This window comes from Phasianus colchicus, chromosome 4, assembly GCF_987193195.1.
Source record: "Phasianus colchicus chromosome 4, bPhaCol1.hap1.1, whole genome shotgun sequence".
NCBI classification, from domain to species: domain Eukaryota; kingdom Metazoa; phylum Chordata; class Aves; order Galliformes; family Phasianidae; genus Phasianus; species Phasianus colchicus.
Window position 1 is genome coordinate 65,713,875 of NC_143439.1, and position 18,615 is coordinate 65,732,489.

Here is an 18,615-nt window from a genome sequence, read left to right on the forward strand (position 1 = left end):
AGGTCAGTATTTATCTTCTAGATACCCGATGGTTTAAATCCTGGATTACCTGGAGGTCACCTAAAACTCTGAGATGAAGGTAACGGTCAAGAACTTTGCTTGTTTGGGTCAAGGAAACTTGTTGTGTCAAAGCAAATAACACAAGATAGAGAGCCCTCTCCTATACCGAAGAGAGGCAGCAGAGTATAATTCTTACAGGAGCTACAGACCTGCACAAAATTCACCACCTTCTGCCCAACATAATTCTTCAGGCCTACTCAAAAATAAAACGTACCAGATACTATAAAAAACAAAATCAAAATAATAGGTACATACAAACTTCAAACTGAGGTGGGGACAACAGAGAAAACAAATCCTTTATGGTGTAGGTAGTCATGGTATATAAGTAACATGTTACATAGATTATAATTAATTATGGTAATAGGGAAAAAAGATAAGAGGGAAAAAGAAGAAAGGGGAAAAAGTCAATAATCTCAGTTACAACATGGCTAGACACATTACATCAGAGGACAGCTTAGACTTCTCTGTATTTCTTGAGGCTTTTTTTTCCACTTGAAAAGCAAACTAAACGTAACTGAAAAGAACACATATTGCTTTCTATCTCTAGGGATTGTGTGAGAGCTCACAAGGCTGCCGAAGCCAAGTGGTGATAATATGACTCCTGGAAATGGTTTGGTTCAATTTAGAGATTTTGATTCACAATACAAAAGCACAGAGTAAAGCAGATGCTATCAGCCTGTGTTGATTAGACCAAGCGATGTGATATCAATTATTGTATTTTTTATTTGAAGCCCACCCGCTGATCTGACTAATCTGTGCTATTAGGAGCCCATGCCTGAATAATTAGACAAACTAGATTGTACATTAAGCTGAACTGACCATTTGAAGGAGCAGAGAGTTAAGTGAGAGGACACCAACCATTTTCTCAGTTGCAGAGAGAGACAGCAGGGCACCCCAGCAAACCAGGAATCCCAGAAAAATGGAGACCTGTCTGTTACTAGTGTTCATCTGAACAGAGCGTGCTAATAAGAGTAATTGTTAACAATCATAATCGTGCTTTACTATTTTATTACTACTTTCCCCATTACACCTCTGAGATTCCTCACGTGCAGGACAGAACTCTGATTGGAGTCTGACACAGGCTGAGGGATTGAGAAGATGCCATTTGTATCTTTGTGGATACTCATCATATGGGTCACCACTGCAACAGCTTAACTGGGTGAGAATGAACATACAGACAAAGATACAGTGAAAAAACATGGAATCAGGTCAGTTCATAACTATATAAGAAATGCCAATTATGGAATAGAACTTGTGGCTGCAGCCTGAGAGATGCTGCTGTGGACTCCATAGCAAAGCATACAAGGCCTTAAGTTTTAGCACTCATGCAGCTGCAGAGTCCACAACAACCCAGAAACATGGAACAGACAAAGACATTGTAAATTATCTTCATATTAATTCACACAACAACTAATATATACTCCCAGATTCAAATACCGACTTGCAGTCCATCACTATGGAATGGACGCTATGGAATGAATAGAAGCACAGTGCTCTCTCTGAGCAGCCAGGAATCCCTGCACAAAGAATGTGAGGCTAAGGTTTAGCTAAGCCTAGTTACAAATAACAGTATTCATTGCAATAATATAAAGGCAACCTGCATGTGCCTGATGTATGGAGGGCTGGCATGCAGTTGTTAAATCAAAGCAGCAACTAGGCTTTAAAGATTTGCAATTGCACAAAAAGCACAGATAAAGAACAGTTGATTTCTCTCATTATGTAAAATGTAGACACTCTTGTCTTGACCAAAGAGGTGAGAGCATATGATTTCCTGCTACCTACAGGTCGTTTGGCTGAAAAAATACAGTCCTTTTGCAGTTCAGTCTATTGGCAATTAGATAACAAACACAGGACATGTAGATGGAGTCAAAAGCATCACTGTGTTTTACAGCCTGCTTGCACAGTAAGTCTCTAGTTTGCAATGCAGAAAAACATTCCTGGGTAAAAAACATGGAGCAGACATTCACCTAGCATAAAGTAGCAAAGCCTTGTTGATTTCAATAAAGCTATGTGGATTTACAGTGGCTGAGGATGCTGTTCCTTACTGGTGAGTTTTGAAACTCCTATAATTAACTAAGAAAACTCAATAGATGTGCTTTCTGAATTCGAGTCACACGTGTTCTGGGACAATTGTTCTACCCTTCCAAATCAGGTTCCCTATACAGGAACATGCAGGTACCCTATACGACCTAAAAGCAGTTGTGTTCCTTTATTAATAGTAAGAGAGTCTGAAACACAGATTTTCAGTGTGTTACTAACTCCACATTAGATATAGAGGGAGGGATGGGTGAAAAGAAAACAAACATGTTGAAGACACAAAAGGAGTTTTGGCTCATGAAAGTTTATCTCAGCTAATAAAGAGAATAAATGGATAACAAAGTAAAGATGTCATTAGCAGTAAGGTACGGCCCTTTGTCATTAGTAGAATAATGCAGCATGTTTTGTTGGCTTCTGGATGTTAATATGATCTTTATTCAATGCAAACAGTTAAATGGAAAAAATAAAAAATATGAAAAGCGTCCCCTTGAGCTTTTTAAAGCTGTTTTCAGATGAGATTTCCTTTCCTACTGGTGTCATTTACATGATTATTAGCGAAAAGAATTACTAGGTTTCACAAAAAAAAGAACTTGAAAAGCCTCAAGACTTAAAATCACTCTCTTTGCACCACTAAAGCCTTGACACTTCAAGAATGTAGTTCTTCTTCACATAGTAGCACATTTACACCACAATGAATGGGACTGTTACCCACATTAGCCTGTGTTATTAGTCCATATTAGCCCAAAAACAACCAGTTTTATGGCAATTTTTTTGGTTCTATCTCCTGCATTACGTCCTAGTAATCCATATTTCTGGGATTCAAGCAAACATCCTAGAATCTGTAAGTCTTAACACAAACCTATGCAGTCTCTCTCTCCTTCATTCCTCCACTAGGTCAGAACTTCAACAAATACTGACCTCTTGGCAAATTGAAGATCTTAGAATTGAAAACAAAACAAATGGGAACCTTCTAGTATCATGGTGTATTTGAAAAGCATTCATTCCTAGAAAAGATCTTAAAATACAGGACCTCTGTGTTGGTGACTTTATGGTATTAGAATAGCAACACAAGGTCTTTCACCCTAGAAATACCTGATAATCCAGATCAATTTACAAAAATCAGAATCAGTATACTTCAAAACTTGCAATAACTTCAGAAAGAGTTTTCCACCTATGATTTTCCACGTGCAGTAGATAAGTAATTGGATGTATAATGTTTGGGATGACCCACATCATTAGAATCTGGGTGGTCACCATTGCTAACTTGTGTTGCTATAGCACTGATGTGCCCAGATTTTCCGTGTCTGTCCAGATGTAGTGTGGGCCTGATTAACAGTCTGTGACAACTAGTGTGGCTCTTCCCATTTCATCAAATGGGCTCTGAAAGTGGCCACCTAGCAGCTGTATATGATTATTTCTGTGTTGGGTGTGCATTCAAAATAAAATTGTTGATGTTGTAAAGCAAAGGGATCAAATCAGCAGTGCTAGAATTAGGACTGGCTGGAGAGAAAGAAGTATGCGTACTCACGTATTTTCTCCTATTTTCTGCAGAAGGGAGTTGAACCAAAGTAAGTTTTATTCTGGCATTTTGCTGCTTTTTAAAATGTATTTTTGACTGTGTGTGTAGTTAAAAATTTCTTCATTCAATGTCTGAAAGCAAACATGGAGGTTTCTTAATCAAACCCCAGCAGCATCTCCAGTTCCTTTAAACCTAGGCCAGCAGCACCCACAAGATGTCACATGTTTTAGTTTGCCACTAAGGGAAAACACATGTTCAGCTCTAACAGGACAAACTCAATGCATTGCACACTACTTTACATGTCTGCTGCCATTGCAAGACACCCTCTAGCACAGCCATCTTGTGTTCCATGATAATTGCAACAAGGTTTTTCAAATCAATTACAATCCACATTGTCTCCTCACTGTACACAAGCAACACAGAAATGCCATGTCATTTTTTTTCTCCAAGAATTCAGCTCAAGTTATATTTTTCTCATCCTTTAGTTCTACCTCAATGTTCACGTTGTCGCTGTCAAGCCAGGAAACAGCACTGACAGCCACATCTTGAATATCTTTCTTTCACTCTCAAATAATCTAGTTTGCAATGGGTATCTTTACCTACTATTCTTCTATTTTCCATCTCATGAGCTGCCATGAAATTGACATTTAAAACTAATTGTACGGTAAAATTCTGCAGATTCCAGAAACTGTGCCTGAGATTTGTGGCGAGGCAGGAGGACCAGATTCTCCCCTGTATTAGTTTTCTGTCTGCTACATAACTGTGAATGAGTGCTAAAGGGGATTATTAGGCCCCAGTGGTGAGATAGAGTGCATATAACTAATCTGCATTGCTTATCTCAAGCAGACAGTGGTCTGTCAGGACATGTCTACATGCCCTCCATGCATGTCCCTTGCCTTTATTGTCTTGCTGCCACCGTTGCTGCTGGTGGCTCTCCTCTGCTCTTATAAACAACCAATTACTGCCCCAAACAGATGTCTGTGACTATGATCAAATAATTTAGTTGGAGTGAAGAGGCCTTAAACGGGTCAATTCCATTCAGTTAGACATGGTATCTGAGCGAAGGCGAAAGGAGGCACTGCAGGGTGACCTGAACTTGTGAGTTATTGAGAGCAGGTAAACTTAGGACAGCAGATAATGAATCAGGTCTTTCCAGTTAACACCGTAAAAATACATAAAATGAAATCTGAAGAATTATTTAAATTATACTGCAGGAAATCAAGTGGGAGAGTTAACAGAAAAGGAGATTCCTTTACACAGTGCAACATTTTGTTTCATGAAAGACATGTGCTTCCCTGCGATTAACCATTAGTTTATAAAGCTAAAAAGCTATATATAGAATTAGGAGAGTGGTGAGAGAGTTTGGTGGGATCTTTTTAATTAACTTTGCTACTGATGAACTGTTATCTCCAGAGAGAAAATATGATACATATGCCTTTGAAAAAGTATGATTTCCATTAAAATATTGTTCTAACTTCATAGTTTATAGCTCGCCTGTTCAATAAATTTGTATTTAGCTATTGTCTTCCTTGGTCTGCAGGGGAAACAATGCGTATCGGGCAGATGCTCAGACATCTGAACAATTAATGTAGCTTTCAAAAAGAAAAAAACCAAAAAGAGAATGGCTTTAAATCTTTTCTGCCTATGCAACCAACAGCCACCCTACATGAGATCATAAAAATACGAGGCTGTTTGACGGGTAGTTATGTTAAGCTATAACCATAACCAAAAGCCATGACCAAGAAGGTGAAGGAGAGGATCCTTTTATTCTCTCCTCCTGATTCAAAAGTGCCTTAAACAGCAAGATTTTCCATTCTGCAATGCTGTCACCCAGCCACACAAGCATAATTATCTGTTCTGCTATAAATTCATTGGTGACATTATCCCACCTGTGAAGTTCCATAGAAGCACGAAATATTCCCTTGTAAGACTCAGTCAATACCATTTCTGTAATGTCAAGTTAAGATATCTAAGTATTAAAATGCCTAGTTAGGAATTAGGCCATTGAATAGTGCTGCAAATGCTGGAAAACTTCTGGGGCAGCTTGACTCAGTTTGCCAGAAATTTCTCAGAGATTTCTCAGACACCTCCACAAGTAGGTGAGAGACAGAGCTTTTGCTCCTCAGGCTTTGGACAAGGTTTTAAGATTTAGCCCCATATAGCAGACATGTTGGCTGACATATAAGGAGCAGTAGGAGGAAGGATGCAAGCGGGTGATGTGAGACCTCTCTGGACCACCAACAGCTCTCAAATCTAAAAGCAGAGCTGAGTCCCATAAATTTCTCACAGTTACTGTAAAGACAGGTACCGCAGAAGGGAAAAGGTTGTTGGAAGAGCAGAAACTGAAGCAGCAGATGCCCCCATCTGTGAGCTGAGGACAAAATCAGAGGTGAACAGACAGAGTATAGGGTGAATCCAGAAAATAGGAAAGACTGGATTATTCATATGCAGATGGAATAGAGAGAGTTACAGAATTGAAAAGGTAGGGCTGAGAAAAGGACAAAAGGCAAATGCATCTTTGGGACTGATGCAGAAGTACTGGAGAAAAATTCCCAAGGTTGACCTCGACACAGAAGGCTGAGTTCAGCACACTAATGAAATCATTTCATGGGTCTTATCAAGAAATGACTTAAAATAGGTTTAAAATTTAAACAGAGACTGAGTGTGGCCTACCAGAAGGAAACTAAGCCACAGGGATAAGGAGGAGCTTCATCTGAAGTCACAGAGGAAATTGGATCTGGTCCAGTTTATGGTTAATCTGGTATTAATCTCAGGAGAGCTGAGGACTTGCGCTTAGCTTTATGTATCTGGAATGGGAAATTGTATCTGGAAACATATATGATCCTAGCATAAGTTTGAAAAGCAGCAATAATGAGTAAATACCTGGTAACCATAGGCTTTACGCTGCAATGGAATACAGTCACTTACTAGCTGCCTAAAAAGGTTCATCTAGAAAAGCATACTCAGGTACATCCACACAAACATCAGACATTCCAGTTCATAACTACAGTTTCTACAGAATAAACCCTGATCACATATGGTTCATATTTAGGTTGTACAGACTGTCTACACATCCTGCTTTTTGTACTTGCTCGTCTTTGCTCTATAAATTTAAGACTTACTCTTTCCTTAGAAATCAATTTCTCCTGAACTACCAGTTGCTTCTATTTCTTCATCTGCTATTCTAACTTATTGGGGAACACTCCTTCATCGTATCTACAGTTCAAAATAGTGGCATCACCCATCCTTTCTCCACGTTATCACATGGAAAACAAGCTTAACTACTTTTTCTTCTTAGACATTTAGATTTCCTGTATTGACAACTTCTGAGGTGTGCCTTTCTCCTAGTAGACCTCAGAAATAGAAAATATCATAAAATTGAATAGATAGAAAAGAAACAGAAGAAATCATGATCACTGAAAAGATCCTACACCAGAAGAGTTTTCCCACATCCTGAGGCAGTGCCACAGCTCTCAGCTCAGAAGTGTACCCTCTGTCTCCTTCTGTCCAAATCCACACTACTTCTGAACATTTAAGGAAGTAACTTTAGCAGAACAACACAATATTTACACAGAAGACCGACTTTGCCACATGCTGGTGCTGTCCTCCATTGGTCTTCTTGGCCAAAACTTTGGATCACTATTAGTCACATAAAGTCACTGAAACACAGAATTGGTGGCCCAGAGGATGACCCAACTGAAAAAATGTGATGTATTCTGAAGTTCAAAAAGCTTCAACTGAAGCAGAAGCATAAATAAGAAATCTTTTTTTAGGGAAGAAAGATTTAAGTTGGATGTCAGGGGGAAGTTCTTTATAGAGGGAATGGTGAGGTGCTGGAACAGGCTGCCCAGAGAGGTTGTGGATGCCCCATCCCTGGAGGTGTTCAAGGCCAGGTTGGATGGGGCCCTGGGCAGCCTGGTCTAGTATTAAATGTGGAGACTGGTGGCCCTGCATGTGGCAGGTGGGTTGGAGATTCATCATCCTTGAGGTCCCTTCCAACCCTGGCCATTCTGTGATTCTGTGATTTTTTCTGTGCCATGATTTGAAGGAAAATAAAGAAAACCTTTACATGTGCCAGCAGTCCCTAAGCTGGTATGCTGCCGCTGACCCAACTTCTGCCATGTCTTCTGCACAGATTGCAAATGGGAATGACAGCTAAACTGCTTGTACCAGGGCTCATTTTAAAGCTCTCTGCAGAGTCCCCCACAAGCACAGAGTTCCCACAGATCACAGCCAAATTACAGCTTCATTGCAGTGACTTGCAGCTCCATTATTTTTTCCATACCACTAATACCACACATTTACACATTGCCTGGCCAAGGTGTCTGAAAGACCAATTCTGTCTTTAACAACTGTTCCCAGCTTTACTTTGTGTTAAAACCCTGACTTTTATTACAACCAACCCCTGCATACACCCACCTGCTGGATTGCTCCTGAGTTACTCAAGTCCAGTTTTATAGAGATCAGTGCCAACAAGAATATGGGCTTATTTTTCTTCAGGGCACAGATGAGACCTGAAAAACAGCAAGCTCTGGAATTTGGCTGTTCAGGCACTTCTGGCCACAGGTATCAAGCATTCATTAAAAAGTATTTAAGTGAGGGAATATCCTAGGGGAAATGCTACATTTTCATAAGGCAATTTATGCCAAGTCACAGAGCTAAAACCAACGTGGTTGGTTTCAGCCATAGGCTCCAAAAATACCCACAAATTTCCAAACAGCACAAGCAGAACAAACTGATTTCTGCTGCTGCTGAAACCACCATAAATTCAGCTTGGGGTTAGTCCATAAGGGGTGGGAACATACCCCAGGAAAGTAGCACTTATTCATCCCTGGAAGTTTTTCAGTTTAACACCCAGGTAGGTAGATCCTCAACCCAAACACCACTTTAAATACCCCTTGTGCCACTATGTACATGGTTTAGCTGCTGGTTTACTCTGAATAAATAATTAGCTTCAGTTTAAAAGAGGTAGAAACCACTCAATGTTCATTTGACAACGAAAAAAATAAATAAGTCTTCCAAACAGATGTGGCCACTGTTTTGGTTGGGATATTTCTCAAATATTAAACAATCCTTTTTCTGATATAAATAACAGGAGCATAATTGAATTAATATTGACTGATAGTAATTGTTCCTTGTTTCTCAAGTCTGCCTTTTATTAGTGGGAGGAGTGGTGGAGGTTATTGCCTCTTTAAAAAAAATCCTCAGGCCCTGAAGCACCTTTTCTGCCTTATTATTATTGTAATAATGAGGGCAACTGATTTAATCTCTCCTTACACAAAACTGCAGCACAGCGATGGCTAAATAAACAGCCAAAGTCCTTTTGTCCCTGTGGGCTGTTTCTCGGTAATTAAAATCAATAGGATCTTTCTCGGAGGATCTCTTTAACCTCATAGAGCTACAGTGTTCTGAGCAGGCAATGTAAAACAAACAAATGAACTCGCAGTCCTTGTGGAGGAAAAAAAAAAATACAAGCAACACATTATTTTATTAGGATAATATTGTTTTTGGAGGAGAATTGAGCGAGAGGTAGTATTTAATCCTTTATTTATTTATTTTTAATTCCTTTTCCTTTTATTTCCTCCCGTTTCTTAAAAAACAAAGCTACTCTGGCAGCATCCTTTATTCCCAGAGGTCATGTGAGCTGAAATAGTCCATTGATCTTCCTTCTTTAGGAAAAGGAATAGGCAACAGAGGGAAAACAAACATCACCCACTTGAGACTTGTGACAGCTCAGGACCTCTCAGTATAAGGTACTGCACATTTAAGGTTGAAGAGGAAAACAACCAAAGCGTTTCACCACTGCAGTTGCAGCTAAGGACAACACAAGCCGCAGGGACATCTCTAGGCTGTGCACCCACCCAATGGCAGGTATCACAGGCACTGCTTCCAAGGAGGTATGATCCTGTGACCAGCACACAGTAGTCAGGAAGAAAAGGATGCACATTGCAACTCTCAGGAATACTGAATCCTGAGGCGTTAATTGATACAGGGTGGAGCAATTAAACCGCATGGAAGATGGCAAGAGGGGACCCTACCCCTATACACACATTTTGACTTAAAAACCATAACACTGCTTCTCAGTGCTTCTGTAGGACAAAACTGCCTGGTGAGCCATTGCCAACAGGCTGGGGTGAGCTTAGCCCCAGAAGCAGCATCTCCTTTCTGACTGTCAGCACCCACAGGCTGCTCTTTGCCCATAGAGGAACGTGAAGGCACTTGAGCAAGTCCTGGACCTAAGCTAAAAGGCATTATCATCAGCTCACAGCAGCAGGGAATCCATCCCCATTAGCTGCCTTTCAGTCCCGACACACTGCCACTCTAAGCAACAAAAGCCCAAACACACATGCAAGGAAGCAGCAGTTAAAATGAGAGGGATTTTAGACAGAAGCAATTATACTTTGTTAGACAGATGCCCAGGAATGGGTGGGGAGAGTCAATCTTACGCTCTGGTAGTTTTACAAGGTGTTTCCAAAGGTACAAAAGCAATATAGTAAGTGCTGTAAGAGGGAAACCAAGCATCAAGCTACTCTCTGCTCTGGGATCTGGTTTTACATGTTGACAACTCTGGTGCAGGCTACAGCCAAGATACACTGCTATGGTACAAGCAGATGGGAAATATTTCAGTGCTTGGGCACAATGAAAGGAAAACCCCTTTGCCTGGACTTCTAGCAATGCAGCTGTCAGTGCTTTAGCCACCAGGTAGGACATGGTCAAGCAAAAGGAAAACCTGAGGCACCCCATACATTACATGGTCTACCTGGTGCTCCCAGGTCTCACCAATGGTTATGGTTAGCTGATTCTTCCACTTATGGAAGCCGCTTCCAATTTCTCATATTTCTTGCAAATTTAATCCTATGCACTGGATTTTCCTCAGGTTTGAGCTCCTGGTAAGCGTACTCTGGACAGTTTCAGCCAAAATGATTGATCGCTTTCTAAAGAAAAAAAATGTTAAAAAAAATAAAAGACACTGTTTAATGCCTTTCACTTGCTGGAAAATCCTTTGAGCAGCAGTAACACCTTCAACAGCAATCTGTTATTTGCAGGTGAGGTGACTTGCAAGAAAAGGAGCCATAACCACTAAAATCTGTCAGCCTTAGAGCTGTGAAAAAAATATCTTGGTGTTCACCTGGGCAGTAAAGGTTTCCTTAGATTTTACAAGCTCCTGAAAATGCAATGGTGTCTATAAAAGAAGAAAGCTTTGAAATGCCCACAATGCAGAGAACTTGGGCTTTAGGGCATCGTGCAATAGCATCACATCTGTCCAGCTCTCCAAGAACAGGGTCAGCTACAGCTATTCTGTTCCTAACAGATGGCTCTCTGACCTCCCTAGGCAATGCATTCAATCACTCACCATTCTAACCTTTGAGTTTTCCTAATATTCTCCGTTAGACCATAGTTTGAATCCAGGGACACAAGGACAAATCTTTCCCACAACAGGAGGCATGTTCAAATATGTGAAAAAAAATTTAAACTATACTTTGGTTATTCAACTCAGAGCAATACTTTTATACGTAATATTTAGAAAATTTATATTTAAATCATTAGTTTGTTTTGTCTCTTACCAATTGGTCTATCTATGAATGGAAGTTCTCTGCTGGAGTCCATATGTCAGTGAAGCATTTAGATGCACTCAATAAACTGCTTTTCCCTACTAGAAAGAGGTTTTGAAAGATTGCTTTTATCCAAGCCTTTGCATTAGTGACCACTTTCAATCCTCAGAAAGGTGAAGACATCCTTTTACTAAAGCACATAAGAATTCTACAGGGATTGCAGAGATTTTTTTTACTCCTCTTAATTTTCTACAAATTTTAGCACACTATATAACCAAAATCTAAAGAACTGATTTCAACTGAAAGCGATAAGCAGCACATGTCATCAATGCCTTTTTTTTTTTTTAAAGAAACAAACAAGTTTATTTGAAATGGTCTCTTTCTTCTGCTTTTCTATCTCCGTGGGTATTTCTAGTGCTGCAGATTATATTACAGTTTCGTATCAGGTTTCTTGTACTCTGCAAAGCATTTGAGGACACAGTTATGGAAAAGATGCTTAAACAGTTCAAAATTCTTCCCTGAAAATGAGTCTGTGTATTCCTATTTTCACTATTCACAATGCAAAAGATCCTGTCAGTAGACTATTTTTGTGAATAAATATTGAAGTCTTCATCTTCTGGCTACACAAGTGGGGAAAAGAAATATTTTACACATTTAAAACTGGAGCAATTAAATACTGGAGGAATTACATAGAAGCTGATTAAAGATAATGAAATTCTTAAGAATAAAATTGTATCTTGCTTAAGTCAACACATCTTGCAGACAGTCATAGGTAAGTACACAGAAAGCTGGTGTTTCTGTTTTCAACTAAGAGAAGCTCTCTTTTCTTGATAATTTGCCCAAGAGAGGAGATGTGCTGGATTCCTATTCCTTTTTCATATAAAGAAATCAGTTTGTTGTTTTTACACCGTGCTGTTCTCAGTACATAATATCAATTCCCCTGGTTTGTGATATTTGAAGAAAACATACTTAGATGAATGCAGGTAGCTTGGGAACAGATACAAGGAACCACTCAATGCTTTCAGACAAGTGGTGGTTGTTGGTTTTTTGTGGGATTTTTTAGTTATTTTGAAGAAATCACCAACTGATCATAGAATGGTTTGAGTTGGAAGGGACCTTTAAGATCATCCAGTTCAACCCTGCTGCTGTTATCAAAGATATCTCCCTCTAGACCTGGTTGCTCAAAGCCCCATCCATTCCGGCACTGCACAACTCCAGGGAGGGGGCATCCACAATCTCAGTGGAAACATCCAGTGTTTCACCACCCTTCAGTAAAGAATTTCTAATATCTAGTCTAAACCTACCCTAACCCCACATTTTAAACCATTTCTCCTTGTCCTGTCACTATATACCCTTATAAAAAGGCCCTCCACAGCTTTCCTGTAGGCCCCCCAGTGGACTATTTTGGACTAAAAATATATGGATAAACTTTGTTCTAGGCAATAGCTGTGAAGTGGACTCCTATATTCATTTACTGAAGGACAAGTGGAGCATTACATGTTGTCTCTTCTATTGGTAGAGGATTGCAGTATTGCATAGAGGGCAGACTGAGCTCATAAGCAGAAACTACAGCCCTTTCCAAAGACATGACTTTCTGGAGTTTTTTGCTGTAAAGTTTTCAACCAAGGTCCCTCACACTTCAAGTTTGAATATCAGCTTTTATTACTGATCCTGATACAGCCCTTTTCAGATAATTGCATTATCTGGAGAACGCTGACAAGTGTTGAAAATGAATGACATTTTCATATTATCTGGTCTGCAATTACAGCAATTGCTCTTTTTAAAACATTTGTCATTATATTCTACAAATAAGCAAATGATCTCTTAAGCATCACTGCAGCCATGAAACTTGCCCTTTGCAGGAGTTCCAAAATGGCATGCCAAGAACCCTGCTGGTGTGACCTGCCAAAAACCACTAAACTAAAACCCAGTAATCACTCATGACTAACCTTTTATGCAACAAGATCTCCAGTGAGCATAAAACAGGAAGCATACACAGACAGACCCCTGAGGGGATGCTGGTAACTCCCTACACACCATTGCAACCACTCTGAGAAGTTGCAGCAAATGATTTACTTTTCTCACTTTGGTGCACTCATGACATCAACTCTGGCTCTGCTGTGCTCTGCCACTCATGAGTTATCTGGACATTTCAATCTCATGATAATAAATGGTTTGTCTGACTTGAAGTCACATATATTCTCCATACCTACAGATGTTCAGGTAGATGCAGGACATTGTGCGTATTATGCACAGAGCTCCTGTACAGGAGTGGATATATCAGACCACCAGAGGAAAAAGAGACAGAATACTAAAATTAAAAACAATTAAAAAGAAAAATGATGACAAGAGTTTGCTGCCTGTGTTCAGGGCAAACCCAAAACCACTCCACAGAGAACAGAGTGGATTAAATTGCTAACAGCTCAGAACTCCCCATCGTTTTGAGCCAGCAGTGACATGTTACACCCACTGCCAAGAACTGCAAATAACTATGAAAGGCAGTGGAAAGAAATCAGGCCTCAAAGCTTTGGAAGAGTTACTCCTAATGTATCCTGGTGCAAATGGGGACTGAGTCCACTGAGCAAAGTTAGAAAACTCTGCACTGAGCTGTCTCCATATCTACCTCTGTAAGCTGACCCATCCTTAATGACAGCATTAGCTCAAGTAGATGTATAATAACATGGATTTTATGAAGTGAGTATCCTGCTTTCCTTGTTTAACACCGTCTTTCTATATTTAAACAATTCTTCCTTTTCTAAATTACCAGTAGGGTGGTAACACATTCTTCAACCTGAATTTCTGCAGGACAAGAAATTTCACCCAAAGGAGCCTCAATCCCTCAACTGCCTTTCACAACCTCTCAGGTTTTTCAGGCTTTTCAGACTCAATTTTCTATAGATTGCTTACCCATTCAAGAGGAGAAACTTGAATGCTCTCAGCCTACAGAGCTGGAGCCTGCAAAAAAAAAAAATGTCAGGATCGTTCACCACAGCCCCTGAATGCAAGCTTAACTGCAAGTGGCTGCTTTTAGCACATCAATGTGAATTACTTGACTGCGAAACTAAGCAGCAATTAAACACCTCACCACTAAGCGGAAATGAGAAATTTACTGTTTGGTCTTCAGATAAGCTACAGCCTCCTGTGAGCAACTGTTATCAAACCCCAGGGAGGATCAGTTAGAGTCAGAACACTGTCAGTCTGTGGGCAAAAGGGGAAATATGTTTAATGAAACAGAAGTCAATTTTTATCATTCTCCCCTTGTGGTCTCCCTTGACTGCTAATAGCAAGGACTATGAGAAGGGAAAGGTGTTGAAGTTTAACTGAGATTACACTTGGAAGAAACTGTGTTGTACTGCTCAGCTGTAGTTAAGGAAATGGGGGATGGGTGAGCAGGACAGGATCACCCAGCATGGCCCTCTCTCCATTTCAGCAGAAACATTAATCTGGGACAGAGAAGCAAATGAAACAGCTTGCACACACTGAGAAACAGCCCTCCTCAGAAATATCATAATGCAAAAAACTACACTCTTCTGTTCACGTAGACCTTGGGTTTATTTTTGAGCATCACTGAGAACTGACGGCATGGAACTCCTTCAAACCAGAAAAATGCCCATACTGAAAGCTTGGTTAGATGGCACAGCAATTGCCTGCTCTGCCTTAATAAGATCTCTGATACTTATTTCAGAAGCTGCCTACAGCTAATTTCATGACAGTCTTTAATGATATATGAAATTAAGAACTACAAGGAAAGAATGTTTCAGCAATTTTCTGTTAGTCCTTGTCTATCTGCCTATCAGTATTCAGGATCTCAATGAAGATGGAAATATATTGCTTTAAGTGCCAACAACTATTTGATACTATCACGCCTTCTCCTTGATCCATTTCTTACTGTTCTCTTGCTGCTTTTGATCCAAACCTTGCTAATCTCAACATAGTTCCAGCCAAGTTGGGAAAGGGAAAGGAAAAGGGACACCCATGGGAGAACCCTAGTGCCTGTTTCTACCCCCTTGCATGTCCTGTGTGCCATTGACATGCCTCTCTTTTGTTGATCTTGGTCTTTGACTGTATGCTTTGGGAAGTGTTGCTTTCCAATTCATGTCACCAAAGAGGAATGAAATGGTATTTGACAGACTCTTCCATGAACAACTGATGATAAAGCATGCATCTCCTTTAATACATTCCCAAGAGAATAACCCTTAATATTCACTGTGGTCCAGGTGTTGATAGCAATCAATCTTTCTTCTCTTGAGCACAGTCAATTGGGCCCTTACCTGGGCTGAAAGGAGCCAATGCAAACTTATCTGCTGTCTTCTTCTCCTAGATGGTTCACATCTAGTGAGACCACCTACTGGGGCAAACAGCACTTGCTGGGAGTTTCTGAAATCACACAGCTAAACAACGGAGTAATAGACAATCTTATGTGTTGAGAAAGTAATTTGTGATGTTTCTCCACCTGCCATTCACATGTACACACATTACATATAATTTATGTGATCTCAAAGGCTATTTGTCAGACAAGGAAAGGAATTAGTGCAGATTCCTCACAGCCACTTAGGATGAATGTAAAGCCTTGCAGAGTATGCTAGTTTTAACAGCAGTGCTTAGGTTCCTCCAAGTTTTGGTTGCTGATACTTGCCCTTTATTTTGACTAACAGGTAATGAGGAGTCTATGCTTTGTTTTGCTAACCTGCATCTTTGATATAAGTCTCCAGTTCTGCACTCAGAAAGAGGTGCTTATTTATGTTTTTATAATAAAAACTACACAAAGCTATGCAGTCAGAGAATGATTCCACACCAAAAAGGGTCAGATTAGTTCCCATGACATTATAGTAGCAGAATTATTGCTAAACAGTTACAGATCTGTGCTTCACTACATGCATTAGCAGAATGCCTAGAAAATAGTAGATACTGCTGTCAGAAATGTAAAGGGATTATTTGTGAGGTAGAGATGATCTTACAGCCAAGCTGTAGGTCCAGTGATCAAGAGATTAACAGCACAGCTTCACATGACACACACACTGACCTAAGAGAGCTGTCAGGCTTTCCATGCCCACAACCAGGAGCAAGACATCATGTTTTTGCAGGTGTTGATTCAACTGGATAACCAGATAAAAATGGAGTGGATGGTTGTTTATCCCCCCTCCCCCCTTTTTCCTTCACATCAGGTCATCCTGCTGCAGGGAAAGTGACAACAGCTTAGGAACTGGAGGTGGCAAAAGCAGCATTTCACAGCTTACTTAGGTGAGCTGTCACATAAGGACATAAGGCCGCTTGCTCTTCGGTTCCTGAGTGGGGGTTTGTTATGGATGAGAGAAGGGCACTTGGACTTCCCACCTGCTACATGCAGCCATGCATATACAACCTATTTGATTTGTTAACAGAGCTACAGGAAACCTGGGAGTCATCTCCCCAGGCAGAAGATGGAGGAATATTCTTTCCCATTCTTTGACCAACTTAGCAATGAAACTGGAAGTGCTTCAGGTCAATAATAGCTCATAAAGTCTGCTGGTACAATGACTGGCATGAGAGGGCCATCTTATTTACTTGTATCAATATCAAACACCTTGAGCCAGCTTAAATAGCTGATGTTGTTACTCAAAAACAAATGCAAAGAAGTGGGCCACGACACATAACGCATTTCTGGACAGTTTTGAGCCAATACTGCATGGAATTGTAAATTCTGAGGGTGACAGTCCAAAAATATGGTAGAGTATTCTGTTTTTATTAAGGAATTTTCAGTCCTTCATGTTTTTATGCAATGACTTCACTGCAACGAAGAGTTGAGTTGCTCAAATATTCAAATCCTGCACTAAATAGCTCCTTAATTTTCCTGTGCATCAGCATCAAGTCTTTGATTTTACACAAGCTCTGCAGGAAACAGGAGTTATCTCCAACACCTACAACGTAAATGCCGGTATGCAAGATACATCTCAGTATCTCTGTATTGTCAGCATCTGTTTCTCTCTTTCTGGGGGTATGTTGCATCTGAACTATTTTAGACGACTCTTTTAGGATAAGATAATTCATACCTTACAAGTCCCCATGTTTTCCCCTCCTGCCAACATGGAAGCCACGAGTGACAAAACTGCACATCTCTGTCTATCTCTGGACAAAATTATTCTGTTCCATGTATCCAACTAAAACAGCCTGAACTTCAACTTTCGCACACAAAATACCCTCATATCAGTGTATGCAAACAATAAGTATTGTGATTTGGACCTCGTCCCCCAAAGAGTCAGCCAACCATGACGCAAATGCATCCCTCCCTCCAAATAACAGGGTTGATCTTTTCCACAGCAAGTTATAACACACCAATATTCAGCATCTTAAAGCAAATTCTGACGTTCAATAATAGAGTACCCAGACCTCGTGCCCAATCTCTGTAAGTATACAAAATCTTGAATTCCAATTCACAGGGTGCTCAGCACTTCAAAGGATTAGCAACAGCTGTGAACTTTCCAACAGTATAACTGGACTGTGATGGTTTTTTTGTCATTGAAGATACTGCGTATCAAATACATTACAACAACCTGGAATATCTAGGCCCAAATTCCAGCTGAACTGTTGATCTTGTTCAACTAAGTTCATTTGGACTTCTGTAGCCTAACTCCATTTGAAGACCACCTAAGTCAAAAGCATCAGCATTAAGAAAAAAGAAAAAAAAAAAAAAAAACAGAAAAATGCATTTTCCTTGACAGGCAATAAAGGAATTCATGTACCATAAGCACTGTTTCCACCTCCAGGTCAACATCTTTCTTGGTAAACCAAAGCAAAACACAGCCATGCATTCAGAGCTGCCCTCACCCTACGCAGTATGTGGAAAAGCACACCATGAGTTCAACACCCTGAAGCCAGTGAGAGTTTTTCCCTTTGTGTCCATTAACTTAGAGAAAATGGAAAAAATAGACTTACAGCCCAGCAGGTCCTCATAGCCAGAGTTTTCTCCACTATTTCTTCAGACTTCATCTCCTCCCCCCTTCACAGTCAGGCAGCCAACCTCAAAAGAAGGGGAGATGAAAAACTCAGCTCCTGATTTAAAATCATTTCAGGCTGAGGTTTTGCCAGAGGAATCGCAGCTGTGACATGCCCACCACTCTAACCATGGTGAATGAATCTAGCCACGAATCGTTAAGCTCCCCAAGCATCCAGCTCTCTCAGCCTGCTACTAATCACTCAGAAATCTGGCTCTCCGGACTATTTGTCATAAGAAATTGCTCCAATTCAAAAAGATGATCTGGAAGTTTAATATTAATCAAAACAGGGCATGTACCAGCAGAGATGCAGTTTAAACGTAAGTGTGAGATAAAGGAAAATAATTGCAGTCACCAAATTCCACACTGACAGAAGAAAAATGCCTCAGTGATGTCAAGGCAAAGCAGAGGCATTAACAAGCTGCTTCATCCTAGCCACAGTGGGGGCTGGAGCTTGTGCAGAAATGGAGTTTAA

At 40.3% G+C, this 18,615-nt stretch overlaps 1 long non-coding RNA gene across 1 annotated transcript in view; it reads right to left on the minus strand.

Annotated features, from left to right (window-relative positions):
* The window catches only part of LOC149918301 (uncharacterized), a 58,315-nt gene extending 40,157 nt beyond the window's left edge, over positions 1 to 18,158 (minus strand). Inside the window, exon 1 of the long non-coding RNA XR_016466532.1 lies at positions 18,082 to 18,158. This is a non-coding gene — a long non-coding RNA (uncharacterized LOC149918301). The remainder of the gene's footprint in view (positions 1 to 18,081) is intronic.
* Between the last annotated feature and the right edge of the window lie 457 nt (positions 18,159 to 18,615).